This window comes from Dasypus novemcinctus, chromosome 1, assembly GCF_030445035.2.
Source record: "Dasypus novemcinctus isolate mDasNov1 chromosome 1, mDasNov1.1.hap2, whole genome shotgun sequence".
NCBI classification, from domain to species: Eukaryota; Metazoa; Chordata; class Mammalia; order Cingulata; family Dasypodidae; genus Dasypus; species Dasypus novemcinctus.
The window spans coordinates 174,859,426-174,880,114 of NC_080673.1; positions in this window are offsets into that span (position 1 = coordinate 174,859,426).

Sequence of the window (20,689 nt, forward strand, 5' to 3'; positions counted from 1 at the left end):
TTTCATAGTAGAGAGAAAGTATAATGAAGTTCCATCATCACCATCATCTTCTTAAAGTTTGTGTTTTATAGTGGTTACTTTCCTTGGTTTCATGTTCCCCCTTCTTCTCTTACATGATGTGTGGATTTGGACAATAACTCATAATCCCTGACTTGAAATTCCTCCAACTCCAAAATGAAGAAAATACCTACTTGGCAGGTTTGTTGGGAGGGTTATTGATATAAATATGAAGCATTCAACATAGTATTTGTTCATAGCACATAATGTAAGATAGCATTTTTTTTCTTTTTATTATGGCAGAAAATGTGAAAAAATGTGTTATAAGACCTAAAATTGAAGGCTCAATATTATATATATATTGACATCTCAGGAAAACTAGAACTATGTAAGTCTAACTACTCTGCACCTATGGATAAGGTCCCCCAGCCAAACAAATCTTCTCATCATAAGGAGCAGGCACAGTCCTACTTATCCCTGAGTGATAGATTTCAGTTCTCTGCCAACCCATTGGATTATTCAAACAGATCATTCACATCTTCCCACAAGAATCAGGGGCATCTGACCTCTTGATACTACAAAATCTGATTCCCACAGTCCCTGGTTGTTCATCCTATACACAAGTACAAACTTTGTGTGGCTCTGTGTGGTAAGTAGTGTACTTCTTTCTTAGATTCTGAGTATTTGTGACTAATAAACTATTGTTGATCTTATCTGTCCAATGTTGGTTGTGTGTGTTTATCTATCCCCATATCTCTAGTGCAAGACTTCTTCTGTCACCACTGAAGTGAATAGGAGAATAAAACCCAAATGTAAGTTGGATGCTATAATTCTTATTTTACATAAACTGAGTTTCGGGGTATTAAATTTAAAAAATATAAGGTCACATCAAAGTAAGTGGCAATAGAAGCACTTCTGAAATGGCAGTAAGGAGCTCTCAAAAACAGCTCCCCCCCACACACACACACACAAAAACAATGGGGGGAATGGCAAAAGTTGTCAAAATCAATATTTTAGAATTCTGGAAATTAATCAAAGGTTTGAAATAGCCTGAGGAGTTTAATTCAAGAAAAATAGACAAATCTTGGTAAGAAGGGTGATCTATGCATTGTTTTGACTTGCTTTATTCCCATTCTCCTCTCTGCAGCTCCATGATAGTCTCAAAAACTAAAAAAAAAACAAAAAACAAGCAAACAAAAAAAAACACTGGAGCCACATGGGCTTTAAAACACTACATACAAGTTTTGAAGCAAATGATTAGAAGAACAGGTTTGGAGCACCGCCCACCCAAACTTCCATTCCCAGAGAATTGTCACTCTCTTATTTGATTTGCAGCTCATTGAAAAAGCCACATTCACTAGATTTGTCTTAATTTGACTTGATTCAGGGCTTGCTAAGTGACAAAAACTCTATCTGCAAAATGTTTGCTGAAAGACATCAATGGCGATTTTTTAGCATTTTAGCTACCTGAGTCAACAATACCAATTGAGGAAAATAAGAGGCTGGCCAAAAAATTGAAAAGTAAAATCCAGTTAGGAGAAATCAAGGTAGTATTGAAGAGTTGCAACATATTTTCCAGGATCTAGATGGCCATGGACATGTGCAGGATTGTATCATTACTCTGTAAAGATCTGAGAAGGTCTTAATATCTCACCTCAGGCTGACCTTGAAGCCAGTGCTAGTAGGAAGTGAGGGCTAGGGCAGTATAATAAGGTGCTGAAATGTTGTAGGCATACTCATAAATACACACACAGCACCCTTCAGCAAAGGTTAGGAGACTGATTAGTTCAAACCATTTAAGAAATTTTCTGTTCAATAATTACCTGAATACTAAGGTGACCAAGCTGACTTCAATAGTTACAAATGACAAATAATAGAGACTTTAAGTGTTAGTCCAGGGAAGTCACAAACAAAGAAATAACAACAATAACAAAAATAAGAAGAAACAGCACACAAAATGTCCTGGTGTTTGTGTGTGTGTGTGTTTTCTGCTAAAGTCTGCCAAGGCAATATATCAGAAATAGGCTGCCTTTTACAATGGTGAGTTATTAACTTATAAGCTTACAGTTCTGAGGCCATGAAAGTATCAAGTCAAGGCATCATTAGGAGATGTTTTCTCCCTGAGCTGCCACTGTGGGTGATCAAGCATATGATGGCATCCATTTATCTCTCCCCTTTCCTCCAAGCTTATTGCTTTCTGCTTCTGGATTAGTGGCTTCCTCTCAGTATCTGTGTTCTGTTGGTTTCATCTCCCAGGGAATTCTTTCTGAGCTTCTGGGGGTTTCTCTGTTTCTGTGACTCCACTATATCCAGTTTTTAAAGGCCTCCGGTAAAGGAATTAAGACCCACCCTGGGCTCTGCTTTACTGGAATAATCTAATCAAATGGCCCTTAACTGAATCTGATATAATCAAAGATTCACAATAGGTTCACATTGACAGGAATGGACCAACTTAAAAAGATAATTTTTCTGGGTGCAACAAAAGACTTAAATTACCACAGGTCATCAGTCTTATTTTCCAACGTAATATATTATTTTAAATATCCATTTTCAACTACAACAACAAAAAATTCAAGATGCCAGTAAAAGTAAAAAATGGCACATATACATAGGAAAAAAATGAAGTCAATAGAAACTTATCCTAAAGAAACCCAGATGTTGGACTTACTAGGCAAATCTTTAAATCTGCTATAATAAGTATGCCCACAGATATAGTAACTGTTTCCAAAGGCATAAAGTAAACCAATCCAAAAAATAAAAAGGTATACAGATAATGCTGCAACAAATAGAAAATATCAGTGAAGTGATAGAGTTTAGAGAAAAGTTAAACTTAAATTCTGAAATATAAAGTAAAATAACTAAATGAAAAAGTTGCCAGAGGGGATCAACAGAAGATTTAAGACATAAAAAGAAAAAAAAGTATTTGGGAGTGGATGTAGCTCAAGTGGTTGAGTGTCTACTTTCCGTATATGAGGTCCCAGGCTCAATCCCCAGTACAAGCTAAAAAAAAAATAATTATAATAATATGAGGATGGGTCAATTGGTAGTATCCTATCAGATGAACCAAAGTTAAAAGAAAGGAAACATAAACAGTCTCAGAGACATGTGGAATATTATTAAACATATCCACCTATAAATATGGAATGGAAAGGAACTAAATGAACAGAAAAGATATTAGAAGAAATAATCGATAAATACATTGCAGGATGGTAAAGGGTGTGAAATGCATCTCATTGTGGTTTTGATTTGCATTTCCCTTAATGGCTAATGATGTTTAACATCTTTTCTTCTGCTTTTTGGCATTTGTGTATCTTCTTTGTAGAGGTGTCTATTCAATTTTTTTCCCAATATTTAAATCAGGTTTTTCATCTTTTTGTTGTTGAGTTGAAAGAATTCATTACATATTTTGGGTACTATACCTTTATCAGATAAGTGGTTTGCAAATATTTTCTTCAATTGTTTAGGTTGTAATACTTTCACGATAAAGGTCATTGAAGTGCAGAAGATGTAGGTTTTTTTTACATTTTTTTAAATTTTTAATTTTTTTAAATTTTTTCTTTTGTTATTTGTGCTTTGGTTGTAAAGCCAAAGAAACCATTGCCTAATGTATGGTCCTGAAGATACTTCCCTATGGTTTCTCCTAATATTTTGATAGTTCTGATTTTTATATTTAAGTCTTTTATCCATTTTGATTTGTTTTCCTTTTTGAAATATAAATTTTGATGTAGGATCCTCCTTGTATTTTTTACAAATGGACATCCAGTTCCCCCAGCACCATTCTTTCCAAAATTTAATGATCTTTGTCCTTTTGTAAAAAATCAATTGGACATAAATGTGAGACATAATTTCAGTTATTAACTATATTCCTTTGGTCTGATTGTCTGTCTTTGTGCCAGTATCATGCTATTTTGATCATTGTAGTTTTGTTTTAAGATGATTTTGTCTATTTGGTGTTAAAATTTTGAGTGGGATTATTAGAATCTAAATTGTTTTGGGTAGGATCAGCATCTTAGCAAAATTTATTCTTCCAATCCATGAATATGGAATGTCCTTCCATCTATTTATGTCTTCTCTGATTTCTTTTAACAATGTTTTGTAGTTTTTTGCATACAAGTACTTGTATCCTTGGTTAGATTTATTCTTAGATATTTGATTCATTTAGTTTGTAGTGTAATGCTATGTTTTTCTTGATTTTTTTTCTTCTGATTGTTCATTGCTTGTGTATAGAAACACTAGTAATTTTTGTACCCTTGTCACTTTGCTGGATTAATACCTTATTTCTAGGAGCTTTGTTATGGGCTTTTCTGGATTTTCTATACATAGGATCATGCCATCTGAGAGAGGGAAATTTTTATTTCTTCTTTTCAATATGGATGCCTTTTACTCTTTTACTTGCCTAATTCCACTGGCAAAACTTCCAGTGTGATGTTGAATAACAGTGGTGACATAAAGAGGAAAATACTTAAGTTTTTCACCATTATTTAGGATGTTAGCTGTGGGTTTGTAAAATATGCCCTTTATCATGATGAAAAAAAAACCTTCTATTTTCAGTTTTCTAAGAGTTTTCATCAAGAAAGCCTGCTGTATGTTGTCAAATACCTTTTCTGGATCAATTGAGGTCATCATGTGTTTTTTTTTCCCTTCATTCTGTTAATGTGGTATATTGGTATATTACATTAATTGATTTTTGTTGTTGTTGTTTTAGGTACTGGGCTGGAGATTAAACCCAGTACCTCATATGTGGGAAGCCAGCACTCATCCACTTGAGCCAACATTAATTTTCTAATGTTGAACTACACTTGCATCTCTGGAGGAAATCCCACTTTTTCATGTTATATAATTATTTTAATTTGTTGTTCAATTTGGCTTGCTCATATTTTGTTAAGGAGTTTTACTATATATATTCATAAAACATATTGGTCTCAATTTTTTTTCTTGCAGATTATCTGCCTTTGGTATGAAAGTGATGGTCTCAGTTAATGAATTAAGGGATATTCCCTACTCTTCAAATTTTGGGAAGAGTTTGAGCAGTATTGAAGTTAAGTCTTCTTGGAATGTTTGGTAAAATTCCCCTGTGAAACCAGCTGGTCCTGGACTTTACTTCATTATCAAGTTTTTGATTGCTGATTCAATCATTTTATTAGTAATTGGTTTGTTTTGATCTTCTATTCCTTTTTGAGGCAGAGTAGGTAGTCTGTGTGTTTCTAAGATTTGTCCATTTCATCTAGGTTATTTAATTTATTGTCATATTGTTGTGCTTGATATCTTCTTATAGTCCTTTTATGTCAGTGGGGTTGATAGTAATGTCCCCATTTTCATTTCTGATTTTCATTATTTCTGTCCTCTTTTTTTCTGTCATTCTAGCTAAATGCTTGTCAACCTTATTAATCGTTCAGAGAAAGATTTTGACTTAGTTGATTCTCTCTATTTTTTATAATATATTTTCTTAACCTTTGCTCTAATTTTTGGTATTTCTTTCCTTCTCAATTTGGGTTTAGTTTGCTCCTCTTTTATTAGTTCTTCCAGTTTTGATTTGTTGTCTTTCTGTTCTTGTAAATCAAACAGAGATATAAATTCGCCTCCCAGCACTACCTTTTCTGCATCCCAAAAGTTTTGGCAGGATGTGTTTTTATTTTCATTTGCCTCAAAATATTTTGGAATTTCCCTTTTGATTTCTCTTTAACCCATTGGTTGTTCATGTGTATGTTTTTAAATTTTCATATATTTGTGAATTTCCCATTTCTCCCTCCATTTTTCAGTTCTAGTTTCATTCTATTGTGGTTGGAGAAGGTATCTTTTATGATTAGAAATTCTAAAAATTTATTGAGGCTTGATTTGTGACCTAAAATGTTGTATATACTGAAGAATGATCCATGTGCACTTGAGAAGAATGTGTATTCCCTTTTGTAAAAAAATATAATTTAATTTTTTTAAAGTTAATAATCACAAAAAATGTTACATTAAAAGACATAAGAGGTTTCCATATAACCCACTGCCCATCCCCACCCCCATCATTTTTAAGTCTATTTTTTTGAAGATACATAACACAAAAAATGTTAAATTAAAAAATATAAGAGGTTCCATATAACCCCCACTCCTCCCACATCAACAGCCTCTTTCATCATTGTGGCACATTCATTGCATTTGGTGAATGTATTTTGGAGCACTGCTGCACCACATGGATAATAGTTTACATTGTTGTTTACACTCTCCCCCAGTACATTTAGTGGGTTATAGCAGGATATATAATGTCCAGCATCTGTCCTTGCAATATCACTTAGGACAAGTCCAAGTCCAGAAAAAGCCCTCACATCACACCTCTTCTTCCCTCTCCCTGCCTTCAGCAACTACCATGGCCATTTTCCACATCAATGCTACATTTTTTTCCATTACTATTCACAATAGTTCTATAGTAGAATATCAGTAAGTCCACTCTAATCCATATTTTATTCCTCCATCCTGTGGACCCTGAGATGGTGATGTCCACTCCATCTCTGTATTGAGAGTATTGAGAGGGGGCTTAGATCCCACATGGATGATGGAAGCAATTCTCCTGCTTGTAGTTGTGGGCAATATTGGTTCCCTGGTGTGGTTGTTGACCATCTTGAACTCCCTGTTAGCTGACCTCGGTAAGTCCAATGAACCAGAGAATAGAAGTTGCAACTCTCCTGAGGGTCAGGGCCCAGCTGGCACATGGAGTGCAGAGATTCAAGTCTCCTGAGTATACACCAACCCTCGCACCAATCCCAGTTTCAATAAAAGTGACAGAAGAGGCATGTGTAGGAAGGTCACATCTGAGTCCAACACCATCACAGTCAGGAACACAAATTCCAAAGTAGGGCTCACTGACATGGTACTGAACTCCATGGCCATCTGCCATGACCATATAACCTATGTGACTCCCTAGTCTTTAGGAGCACCAATAACTGGAGCTGTATCTACTTTGACTCTGGGATCCTGCTGAGGTATGCATAAGCATGACCCCTCTGATGACCTCCGAATCTTTTTTGAAGACTCTTAGCCATATAAACTCATTTGTCTTTGCCATTTCTCCTTTTTATTCAAGGTCAAAAAGCAGTTTTTAAAACATGATTGTATATGTGGGTGAGATACTCTGCTTGGCTGAGTTGACCCTTTTATTCAGGGTCTCTTTCTAGTTGCATCACCAGTTAGTGATTGGTAATAATCCCTCAGTAACAGGAAGGCTCATCCCTGGGTGTCATGTCCCATGCTGGGAGGAAGTAATGAATTTACATGCTTAGTTTGATTTAGAGAGTGGCCACATTTGAGAAACATGGATTCCCTTGTTGGGCGAAGTGTTCTATATATGTCTGTTAGTTGTACTTGATTTAGAGTATTGTTCAAATCTTGTATTTCCTTATTGAACTTCTGTATAGATGTTTTACCCATTATATAAAGTGGTGTGCTAGAGATTCCTACTATTAATTCTTAACCATTGATTTCTCTCTTAAAATCTGTTAGTATTTGCTTCATATAGTTTGGAGCTCAGCTGTAAGGTGTGTAAATACTTATAATTGCCATATTTTCCTGTTGAATTTTCCCTTTGTCTGTATAAAATTATATCTTTGTTCCTTATAACTGTTTTTGACTTAAAGTTTAGTGTATCTGATATTAGTATAGCTACACCAGCTCTCTTTTGGTTACTACTTGTATGGTACACATATATATATTTCCTTCCTTTCACTTTCAACCTACTGTTACCTTTGAATTTAAGGTGAATCTCTTGCAGATATCATATAGTTAGGTCATTCTTTTTAATCCATTCTCCAATCATTACCTTTTGACAGGAAAGATTAATTATTTTACATTTAAATTCCTTGAGCATTTTTAAGATCATGTTTTCAAAGTTTTTGCTCCTTATGTCCTCATTCTGTTTTTTTCTTTTTTTTCTTTTTTTTAAAATTTTTATCATTTTCCTTTGGATGGGAAATCACTTCCTGTTTCTTTATTTGTCTTATACTCTTATGTTGCTATCAGTATTTTTTTATTATTTTAAAATGTTAACCCTGGGATTTATTTACTGAAATATCTGTTTCTTGATTTTGTAAGTGATGACATCGATTTTCTTATGCTTCAGCCCTCCTGGAGGGAATATGCCTAAGGCTAATGCAGTGTGCTGGGTTCTCCCCATCCTTTTCTGAGCCTATATCTTGTCCTGGATTTTTGTTCTTTAGTTCTGTAATTTCCCCCAATTACATTAGTTTTAATGTCCCCTCTGTTTTTCAGGAGGCAGACCTCTCTCTCCCTGGTATTTAAAGTTGGCAGGATTTTGCCCAAGACTGTCTATCTTTATAATTTCTTACAATACTTTCATTGCCTCAAACTGCCTTTCCTTGCAGGGAAAATTCTGGAGGAGTAGATAGGATGGAGAGGATTTTCTGAGTCAATCTTTCTCAGTCAAAATTGGGCCAGGGACACACTAAGGGGGCACTGATTGGCTTCAAAATGTGCTGTGAAGTTCAGGAAATTCTTCCTCAGATCCCCAAACTTGAGTTTCCTTAACCTTCCCAGAAATGACTGTATTTCAGGTACCTGTCCCCGCACAGCCTTGAGGAAGTTAGTGTCTTTAAGTCTCCTTTGCTGCTGCCACTTTCATCTGGGGTGGGATGGAACAATGGCTGCACTCATAACTGGGCCCACAGTGATCCAATGTCACCAACAAAAAGCTGTGATCAGCAATTGGCTGTTCCTACCACTGGTCTTAGGAGAGAGGATTTTATATCCCTTTCTCTCTTCAGTGTGCTAGCCAGGTTTTGGATCTTATGGCAGCCTACTGCCAGTGTGTGGTTTGTTTGCCTGTAACTTTGATATAGAGAGAACAATTTACTGGTTATTACCATCATTTACCAGCCTCTTCCTCCCACTCTTCCCTGGATACTATGCATTGCCCTACTGGCCTCCAGAACTGTAAAATAATTGTTTCAGACAGTTCCTGCCTGTTTAATATTTTTTCTGGTGGAAGGAATGAGTTCTAAATCTTCCTCCTCCACCATCTTCCCATAATACTTAATCACAGTTTTGCAGCTAAGAGAACACCCAGTTCAAGGCATCATAAGGGTGATGTCTTCTCTCTGTGACATTCTGGAGCTGGCTACCAGTAAGTTTAGCCCTTAGTTTGTCAAAGACAAGGTACTTGGCCACAACTTCTAGTCTTTCCTTTCTCTTTTGGGTTCCACTGATGTTTAGCTTCTGGCTTCTGCCTCTGGTTTTCTCACTTTCTTTCCATGCCGTTTTCTCTCTCAATTTCATTCTGCTTACAGTACTCCATTAATTCTGCATGCAGGACTCTATTAATAAGTTTAAGGCCCATTCTGATTAAGGTGGGTCAAACCTTAACTGATGTAACATCATCAAAAGATGTTCACACCCACAAAATTCTTTTAAAAAATATAAAGAGCATGATTTTCTTGGGCACATACACCTTCAAACCACAACAGAGACCCAGGGCAGAACACAAACTGCTGAAGAGTGCTACCTACAAATGTTCTCTCAAGATAAAAATAAAATAAAAGGAAGAAATAACCCACAGTAAAACTGTGGCTGGAAGGTGCAGCACTCATTCTTTATGGTTTCTGTTGGAAAGTACTGTACTCAATCCAATTTTTGTTGACTGGACCATCTAAACACAAAAATAGGCTTTCTAGAGAGACCTTTCTGGATTGACCACATCTGGCTACCCAGGGCAGCACTACTTTTGGGGGAAGAAACCAAAGGGAAAAATGTCTCACAGAGAAAAACAAGGGGTGGGATGGGGAAGAGTGTTAAACTAAACTCTTTAAGAAAGTTCTAGAATAAGTTGGACTAAATATTAAAGAAAAGGCTCACCACAAAGCCAATCAATAATAAAACCTAGACCAAACAGAGAAACTGACTTACAGAGTTAACTCATCAAGATAATTAGATGGCTAAGCATGGACAAAAGAAAAATTACAAGGCATGAAAAGACACAGGAAGATATGATTCAGTTAAGAGAACAAATTAAATGTTGACAGGAGACACAGAATTTGGAACAAGTAATCAAAGAGGTTCAAACAAATCACCTAAATCAATTCAAGAAATAATTGAAAATATGCAGGTGTTAAAAGATATTAAGAAGATAATGTCTGATCATAAAGAAGAATTCGAAAGCATAAAAAGAAACATATACAGGAATTATGGGGGTGAATACCATAATTCTAGAAATTAAAAATACATTAGAGGCATACAACAGCAGATTTGAAAAAGCAAAAAAGAATCAACAATTTAGAAAAACAGGACAATCAAAATCATTCCATCAGAAGAATAGCTAGAGAAGAGAATAGAAAAAATAGAACAAGGTGTCGGGTATTTGAGTCAGAGTATGAAATATGCGAGTATATGTGTCATGGATTTCCCGGAAGAGAAATGAATAGGGATAGAAATATATTTGAGGGAGTAATCACTGAAAATTTCCCAACTCTTATGAAAGACATAAATCTAAATGTCCAAGTAGTGCAATTTACTACAATCAGAATAAATACTAATAGGCATACTCTGGAACACACACAGATCAGAATGTAAAATACCAAAGACAAAGGGAGAATTCTGAGAGCAGTAAAAGAAATGTGATTTGTACATCAAGGCAGTCTCAATAAGGCTATGTACCTATTTCTCATCAGAAACCATGGAGGTGAGAAGGCAGTGGTATTATATATTTAAGGTATTGAAAGAAAAAACTGCCAGCAAAATTACCCTGTCCAGCAAAACTGTTTAGATTTAAGGAGACCATGACAGTCTCTGATTATTTTTGTGAATCCTAAAAAGAGAAAGATTATGTTTGCAAACTAATCTATTCTTTGAGTGTAATATATTTGGTTATATTGGATTAAGTTGAGGAGTCCTTGATTAAATTACCTGATAAGATTGGGGTTTTGATTTGACCACCTCAGTAAGGCTGCATGACTCAGGTTGAGTCCCCACTCTCTTAGAATGACAATATAAAAGGATAGTCATTCAAGAAGACACAGGGATTGAGAGACAGCTGTGTCATTTTTGATCCTGTGTTCTTGGAGTGAGATGAGCCATTTGCCTAATAGTTTGCAGCTGCAAGGGAGGAAGCTCTGAGAGACAAGCCCTATGCCAGCCCACAGCTGAGTTTGGCAAGAAACTGGGCCCATGGAACCTCAAGAGGAAGAGGAAGCCTGGGAAGGAGAGACCAGGCATAGATCAGTGACCATTTTGCTTCAATACATGGCAAATGACTTTGGTGAGAAAGCAACCTTGAATTGAACTTTTTAGGGCCTTGTAACTGCAAACTTTTACCCCCAAATATATGCTGTTTATAAAAGCCACCCGATTTCTGGTACTTTGCATCAGCATCCCTTTCACAAACAAGTACAGATACTATAGGCTAATAAAAGGGACAATCCATCAAGAAGAAATAAGAATCACAAATATTTATGTTCCTAAGTATAATGCTTCAAAATACATGATGGAAATACTAACAAAACTGAAGGGAGGAATAGCCAGCAAGATGACAGCAGAATAAGGAGCTCCTAGAGTAAGCTCCTGCTACAGGGCAGTTAGTAAGCACCCAGAGCTATCTGGAGCTAGCTGACACACCTATTTGGGTGCTCCAGGACCCCAGAAGAGCATCCTGTAACATCCTTAAAGGACTGGAAGGAGGAGACTGTCCATCTGCAGAGAAGACTCATAAGTAAAGCACTCCATGACCCAGAGACTGGTGCCCATCCTTCACTGGAGGCACGAGCCAGCTCAGGAGCTGTTCTGCAACTGGAATTGAAAGCTCCACTTCCCAAAAATGGGGGAGAAAGAGATAGTTGGGCACCAACTTCAGCTACTTTTGAGTAAATTCAGTGGGCTAAAGCATAATCCTGAGGACAGCTAAAATCCCAGCTTTTCCAAGCTAGAAAGAGGCCAGTAAACTCTTAACTCTGTGCCTGGCATAAGGGGAAGAGAGGTGGACTGAAAATCACAGTGCTAGTGGGGATCAGCTTTTTTCCATCCAGGTCAGATTGCAGCTCTAGCATAAGACCCAACCCCACCTCAGGTAGGGAGGAAAATGGTGGAACCTTTGCCAGCCTCACTGGGAAATTACCAGCCAATTCACGCAGGCAGGTGATCATCCTATTTTGGCAGCAAAACCACCCCAAGAGTTATTCTGTGGATGGAGGAGACAGGTAGGCCCTGCTCAAGTCTACCCAAGTAACTGCATTTGCCTGGCATTTGGCTGGCACATACTGTATAATCAGAAGTTTATCAAGGCAACTGCAGTCATCTTGGACCTACACTGCACAGATGGCTGCCATACTTGCAGCTCCATCCCACTGACCCAGGCAGAGGAAAAAGGGACATGAAGCTTCATCAGTCTCTCTGGGCAACTAGAGTCTAGGCCTGCATGTTTTGGATTATTCCACACAGCTGTGACTCTATCCCTAACCCTGGCAAAGGAGAAAGTTGGGAGAAGCTTCATCCGACCCTAGGGTAATGAGGGCAGCATGAGTCTCCACAGCTTACAGCACCAACTATTTACCCATGAATTCAAGTCGAGAGTTCAGAAATAGATTCTCACATCTGTGACCAATGGATGTTTGACAAGGCTGCCAAGTCCATTCAACTGGGAAAGAATAGCCATTTTAACAAATGAGGTTTGGAGAATTGGATATTCATATATAAAAGAATGAAAAAGGACTCATATCTCACACCATATTCAAAAATTAACTCAAATTGAAACAAATACTTAAATATAAGAATGAAGATTATAAAACTACTAGAAGAAAATTTAGGGAATCATCTTCAGGATCTTGTGTTGGGCAATGGTTTCTTGAAGTTTATACCCAGAGCACAAGCAACAAAAGGAAAACATAGATAAATGGGACCTCTTCAAAACTAAAAACTAGTGTATCAAAAGATATTTTCCTGAAAGTGAATTGACAAACTGCACAATGAGAGCACAATATTTGGAAACTAACATAGTCAATAATTTAATATCCAGAAAATTTAAAAAAAAACTTACAACATAAAAATAAAAAGACAAAAAATCCAATTAAAAATGGGCAAGACTTGAATAGATATTTTTTCAAAGTGGATTTATAAATGGCTATAAGAAGCACAAAAAAGATAATCAACATTAGTAGTTCTCAGGGAAATGCAAATCAAAATCACAATGAGATATCTTTTCACACCTACTAGACTGGCCAGTATTAATAAATCACCTGCTAGAATGGCTACTATTAAAAAAAATGAAAAATAAATACAAGTGCTGGAGAGGATGTGGAGAAATTGGAATACTCATTCACTGTTGGTGGGAATGTAAAATGGTGCATCTTCTGAGGAAGACAATTTGACAGTTCCCTATTAAGCCAAGGATAGAATTTTCATATGGCTTAGCAATCCCTATTAGGTATATATACCTAAGTATATATCCAGAATAATTTAAAGCAGGGACTCAAACAATATTTGCACATCAATGTTTATAATGGCATTATTCACAATTCTCAAAAGATTGAACCAACCCATGTGCCCTTCAACTGATGAATGAACAAAATGTGTTATATACATACAATGGAATTCATCCATAAAAAGAAATGAAGTGCTGATGGCTGCAACGACATATATGAACCTTGAGGGCATTATGCTGACTAAAATAAGCCAGCAAGAAAAGTACAAATATTGTATAAATTCACTAGCATGTATTAATTATAATAAACAAAGTAATAGTATTAGAATATAGAATATAGGTTATCATTGGTAGATTGTGGTTATAGAATAGAGATATGATGCTTAATTTGAACAGAATTTCTGTTTAGTTTGCATGGAATGGTTTGGAAATAGAAAATGGTAATGGTAGGTAATATTGTGAGTGTAATCAAGCACTGGATTATATAGGTAAATATGGTTAAAAGGAGTAATTTTAGGTTAAATATATTACTAGAACAGTGAGAACTCTGCCACATCCCCCCATGGAGAAGCAACAATCATCCAAGTGCAAGGGTAAAGACCACCAAAGAAGGGTGGTTGAATGATGGACACTCTATACTGATGATAATGCTTAGGAGCCTGTGTGCTTGAAATTCATTTGAAATTTCAACTGCAGGGTGCCTAAGAGTTATTTCCTGAGAGCCTCCATGTTGCTCAAATGTGGCCACTCTCTAACCCAAACTCAGTGTGTAAATGCATTTCCTTCCCCCCCCAGCATGGGACATGACTCCTTGGGCTGAGCCTCTCTGGCACCAAGGGATACTACCAATCATCAGCCTGTGATGCAACTAGAAAAAAGACCTTGAATAAAAGGGGGAAATGATAAGGAGAAATGAGTTTATATGGCTAAGAGTCTTCAAAATGAGTTGGGAGGCATCAGAGGGATAGCACTTACGCAGGATATAAGAGACAGCCAAAGTAGATACAACTCCAAATATTGGTGCTCCTGAGGAATATGGAGACACTCAGGTCCTACAGTCATGAGAGATGGCTCTGGAGTTCAGTGCCTTGCCAGTAGGCCCTACTTTGGAATTTGTGCTCCTGAGTGTGATGCAGTTGGACTCAGATGTGACCTCTCCACACATGCCTCTTCTGTCACTTTTACTTAACCTATGGTTGTCACTGGGGTTGGTGTATGCTCAGGAGCCTTCAATCTCTGGTCCGACTGTGTGCCAGTGGGGCTTTGAGCCTCAGCAGACTTTCAACATCTACTCCTTGGTTCATTGGACTTACCCAGGTCAGCTAACAGGGAGATGGGGATAATCAACCACCACACCAGGGAATCGAGAGTCTACAACTGCAAGCAGGAGAATTCCATCCATCAGCCATGTGGGATCTAGGCCCTCTCAAGTTATAGGTGGAGTGATCATCACCATGCCAGGGCCCTCAGGATGGTGGAATAAAGAATGGATTAGATTAGATTTACTGGTATTCTACTATAGAATTATGTGACTCTAGCAATAAAAGAAACTGTATTATTGATATGGAGACACTGGCCATAGGAATTGCTGAGGGCAGGGAGAGGGAAGAAGAGGTGTGATTTGGGGACATTTTCAGGACTTGGCCCCTGAATGATATTACAGGGACAGATGTAGAAAATTGTATATCCTGCCATAACCCACTGAATGGATTGGAAGAGAGTGTTAACTACAATGTAAACTATAATCCATATTGTGTAGCAGTGCTCCAAAATGTGTTCATCAAATGCAATGAATGTGTCACACTGATGAAAGAGTTTGGTGTTGTGGGAGGAGTGGGGGTGGGGTGTGGGGAGTGGGAGTATATGGGATCATCTTATCTTTTTTAATGTAACATTTTGTATGAACTATGTATCTTTAAAAATAAATTTTAAAAATCTATTTAAAATTTCTAGGAGAAATAGGACATTGGTTTTGTTCCTACTTGAAAGAAATTCCACATTGCCTTTTATGCAGATTGGGTTTGTTAAAGGTAAGTTGAATTAATTTATCACCAAATTCATGGTGTAAAATTTACTCCTTATAGAAATTATAAAATATTAATTGAATAAATATGATTTTTACAAAAAATATTTTAAAAATTAGATATGCTCTAGGACCACATAACATAGTGAACTCTATTACAGATGATGGACTATAGTTTATAGTACAAGTTTAAGAATGTTCTTTCATGAATTATACAAATATAGGACATTAATACAGGGTGTTAATAAATAGGGTGGAATATGGAAAAAATACAACTAATATAAACTATGGCTGATATGTAACAGTTCTATTTTAATTATTATTCATTTATTGTAATCAAGGTAACTAATGTTAAAAATTTTGTACAATTATAAAAAAGTGTAATCATCAATTGTAACAAATATTCCACACCAAAGCAAAGTTTCTCTGGTGGGGTTATATATGGGAATCCTGTATTTTATGTGTGATTTGTCTGTAAACCCAGAACTACTGCAATAAAAAAAAAAGTAATTTGTTATACACCATGGCCATATATATTGACTGCGACCATGAAGTATATATTTTAGCACTGTAAGTTTATTTCATGATAAGAAATCATCAACAAAATATACCATATTACCAGAATAAAGGAAATAAAAAATACATGATAATATTAATAAACACAGAAATTCATTTAACAAAATCCTCCTTTTATGATAGTTACATTCAATTAAGTAGGAATAGAAGGGAACTTTCTCAGACTATAAAGGGCAGCTACATATAAACCTCAGCCAACATCATAATTAATTGTGACAGTTGAAAACCCTCCCCCTAAAATCTGGAAAAAGACAAAACTGTTCACTTTTCCCAGTTTTATCTGACATTGTCCTGAAGGGTTTAACCAGAACAATTAGTCAGGAAAAAGAAATAAAAAAACATTCAGATTAGCAAACAAGAAATAAATCTATCGCTAGTCTTGGAGAACCTGATCATGTATATAGAAATTCTGAAGGAACTTAAAAAAAATGAATTAAGAATAATAAATAAATTCTTCTAGGTTATGGAACACAAGAGTGATACAAATTTCAATTGTATTTCCATACACTATCAGTGTATAATGTGAAAATGAAATTAAGAAAACAATTTCACTTACAATATCATGGAAAAGAAGAACATACTTAGGAATTTTTTTTACAAGAGAAGTGTTATGACTTACACACTGAAAATTATAAAGCATTGTTAAAGGAAATTAAAAGCACCTAAATCAATGGAAAGACCTCCAATGTTCATAGATCAGATGAATTAAAATAGTTTAGATGGCATTACTTCCCAAATTGATCTAAGGATTCAAAGCAATTCCTATCAAAACTCCAGCTGCCTAAAGTGCATATGGATATTCAAGTAACCCAGAATAACTAAATAAATTTTACAAAGTAAAAACAAATTTGTGGAACTCATGCTTCTTTTTCTCATAATTAACTACAGAGCTACCTTAAACAAAATAGTATGGAATGGGTATATATAAATCAATAAACTAGAAGTAAACTCCAGAAATAAACACTTGTTACAATGGTGTCATGGCAATTTATTAGGGGAAATAATAGCTTTTTCAACAATGTTATAGGGACAACTGGATATCCACTTGCAAAAGAGTAAAGTCATACTCAATAAAAACACCATATCCACAGCATAAAATTAGTAAAATGGGATCATAGCTCAAAATTTAAATAAAATTATTAAACTCTTAAACATAAGCAAAAATAATTTTGATCTAGGATAAGGCAATGGCTTCTTAGATATTACAACAAATGATAAGTGGAAGGAAAAGAAAATGAATAATTTGGGCTTCTTGAAAAAAAAAAAAAACAAAAAACGTGCTGTATACAAGGCCACAAAATCTGAAAAGAAGACTCACAGAATTGATGCAAATATTTGGAAAGTACATATCTGATAAGGCACCTGTATCCAATATACAAACAAATCTCACAAATTAATAATAAAAGAAAAATAATCCAATTGTCAAATAGGCAAAGTATTTGAATGGACATTTCTCTAAAGAACGTATTGAAATGGCCAATACGTATAGTAACAGATGAGCAACATTTGTAGGCATCAGGAAAACACAAATCATAACCACAATGAGATATCACTTCACACCAATTATGAATGCTATAATAAAAAAAATACAGACAATAATAAGTGTTGAAAAGTATTTGAAAAGTATGTAGATAAATAGATACCCTCATTCTTTGCTAGTGGGTTTGTAAAATGATACACTTATTCTGGAAAACACTTCAGCCATTCTTAAAAATGTTAAACATAATGTTACCTGTGTTCTAATAATTTCAGTTCTAGGTATGTACCCAAGAAAAATAAAGCATATGTTCACTCAAAAACATATACATAAATGATCACAGCAAATGTGGAAACCACATAAATGCTCAAGAACTGAGGTCTGTATAAACAAAACACTGTTTATTCTTACAATTATATATATTTGGCTATTAAAATTAATTAAGTACCAATACATGCTATAGAATGAATAAACCTTGAAAATAACCAATCACACCTGATCACAAATTATATGGTTTCATTTATTTGAAATGTCCAGAACTGGAAAATCCTTAGAGACAGTAGTGGTTTCTAGGAGATGGGAGAAGGGAAAATATAGTTACTGCTAATGGGTATGTATTTTCTTTTGGGGTGATGGAAAAATTCTAAAATTAGTAAATGGTAATGATTGCACAAAATCAATGAAATAAACACTTTAAAAGTGTAAATTTAATGGGACATAAATTATATCTCAATAAAATGGTTAGAAAATAATAATAGTATGGCACTGGGAAATCCCGTATAGCTTAAATATATTAAGGCATTGTACTGTTCCTTATAATGTTAGAAAAATTCAATGCGACTCTTGCTCACAAGCATGCACAAACATCCCCAAAATTGGGAATTTTACAGAACAGATGGACGAGTTGTAACAGGATTGAGAATTAACAAATAATTACGATTATAAAATCATTAAATAGATGCCTTTATATTATGAAATAGCAAAAGGTTAGTATCTGAAATGCTGAAACTGGCTGGAGTTAGCCCACTCCTACTATTGTGATGGTCATTCTAAATTGGTCTCTCATCCCTGTTTTTGGTTATTCTAGACTTAACCTCACCCTTGTGTATACTTACACTTGTTTAAGGTGATTACAAAACTAGTCTCACCCTTTTGTATACTTGTCATTGGGATGGTAACCACTCTACCATCCCAAGCTTGAACCCATAAAATCTCCTGCTCCTATGATTTGGGGAAGGCAGATTTAAGACACCTGCTTTCTCTCATGACCATCTGGGTGTGGATGCCAATTCATGTGCTTTGGGCAAAAACCCAGAGGACCCTTGTGGGGTTTCCTTCAGCAGGAGGAAAAATAAGATTCACATGCAAATTTCACTTCTGTTTCTGTGTACATACTAAAATGGTCTATGGTTTTTAACAGCTTTCAGATTTATGTTATGAAAACCAAATTACATCTCTATAGATGGTACTTCCAACAGCTTTGTGCTGTTAAGTAAAATGAAATGGCTGCCTGTATTAGAGGAAAAGATTTTCCAGAATACAAAAACTACCGACCTCAGGAACTCTCCAAGAAACTGAAACACACCCTATAGAACTTCAGTAAAACAACACCTGCTGAGAAACCCCTTTCTGTTCAGTAGATAGTAGTTTATCAGAACGGACAAGCATATCATACTACTCAAAGTATATCTGCTCCCTGTTTGATAACATAGTGGCAACCACTACGTTATAAGCAACTTTATTGTTAACTAGTCAATGTAACCACCCCATCCCCTAAACTTGGAATTCCCCTAAACACCTTTATACACATTCCTACCCTAATGGTTTCTTCTTTAATAAACATACAACTTTGATGACACTCATGACTCTGTTTCTTTTGCTAGTGCTTTCTAGGTTTTAGAGATGTCCACGTATATCATCTCATTTTGATTCTTTCCTAAACTTTGTGAGATTGGATTTCATGATTGGTATTAATGTCTTTGTGGAATAGATGATGAATCTTGGAATCAGGATGTATAATGGATGTGCCTAAACTCACAAATTTGAAACAAATTTGAAAAATATAACTACAATAAAATAAAATAGCTAATTTTTTCAAAAAGATAGATTTTGTCACAAATTTTGTTGGTGCCCTTTGCCACATTTGCTAGTTGTGATTTTGCAGTCCTGGTTGACAGGACCCAGGGATAACACACCTTCTCAAACACCCTCCACATCTGATCATTCAGCCTTTTTACCTCAGGACCCTTTCCAAATCACAAACAGTTTTTAAGTCTCTGCAAGTTAGAGTTGGGTACCAAAAACCAGGGACAATCTCACCTGAAGGAAGTGGGAGTCAATGGATAAATGTGTTATTTTCAGAATTCTGATGGACAGGTTTACATGGTTTATTAAAGTATGCTGGAAGAGACCCAGGGGTTGTCAAGAGTAGTCAGTTGAAATTTCAAGTGCTCAGGCTCATAAGCATAGTCATCAGTATCAAAGGCCCATCATTGGACCATCCTTCTTCACAAATCTTCACCCTTGCATTTGAGAGATTCTTGTTGTTCCACTGGGGAATGCAACAGAGCTCCCCAGAATAGGAACTGAGAGCTGCAGGGTGCCTAAGAGTTACCTTCTGAGAGCTTCCATGTTGCTCAAATGTGGCCACTCTCTAACCAAACTTACCATATAAATGCATTACTTCCCCCCCACCCCAGCATGGGTCATGACTCCCAGGGATGAGCCTCCTTGGTGCCAAGGGATTACTACCAAACTCTGGCGGGTGATGCAACTAGAAAAAGACCTTGAATAAAAGGGGTAAATGGTAAAGACAAATGAGTTTATATGGCTAAGAGACTTCAAAATGAGTTGGGAGGTCATCAGAGGGGTCACACTTACACATGTCTCAGCAGGATCTCAGAGACAGTCAAAGTAGATACAATACCAGATAGTGGTGGTCTGGAGGGTTATGCAGACATCTAGGTCCTACAGTCATGGCAGATGGCTCTGGAGTTCAGTGCCTTGCCAGTGAGCCCTACTTTGGAATGTGTGCTCCTGAGTGTGATGGAGTTGGATTCAGATGTGACTTCTCTACACATGCATCTTCTGTCACTTTTACTGAACTTGTGGTTGGCACTGGGGTTGGTGCATGCCCAGGAGACTTTAATATCTGCACTGTCCATATGCCAACTGGGCTCTGAGCCTCAGCAGAGTTGCAACACCTACTCTCCAGTTC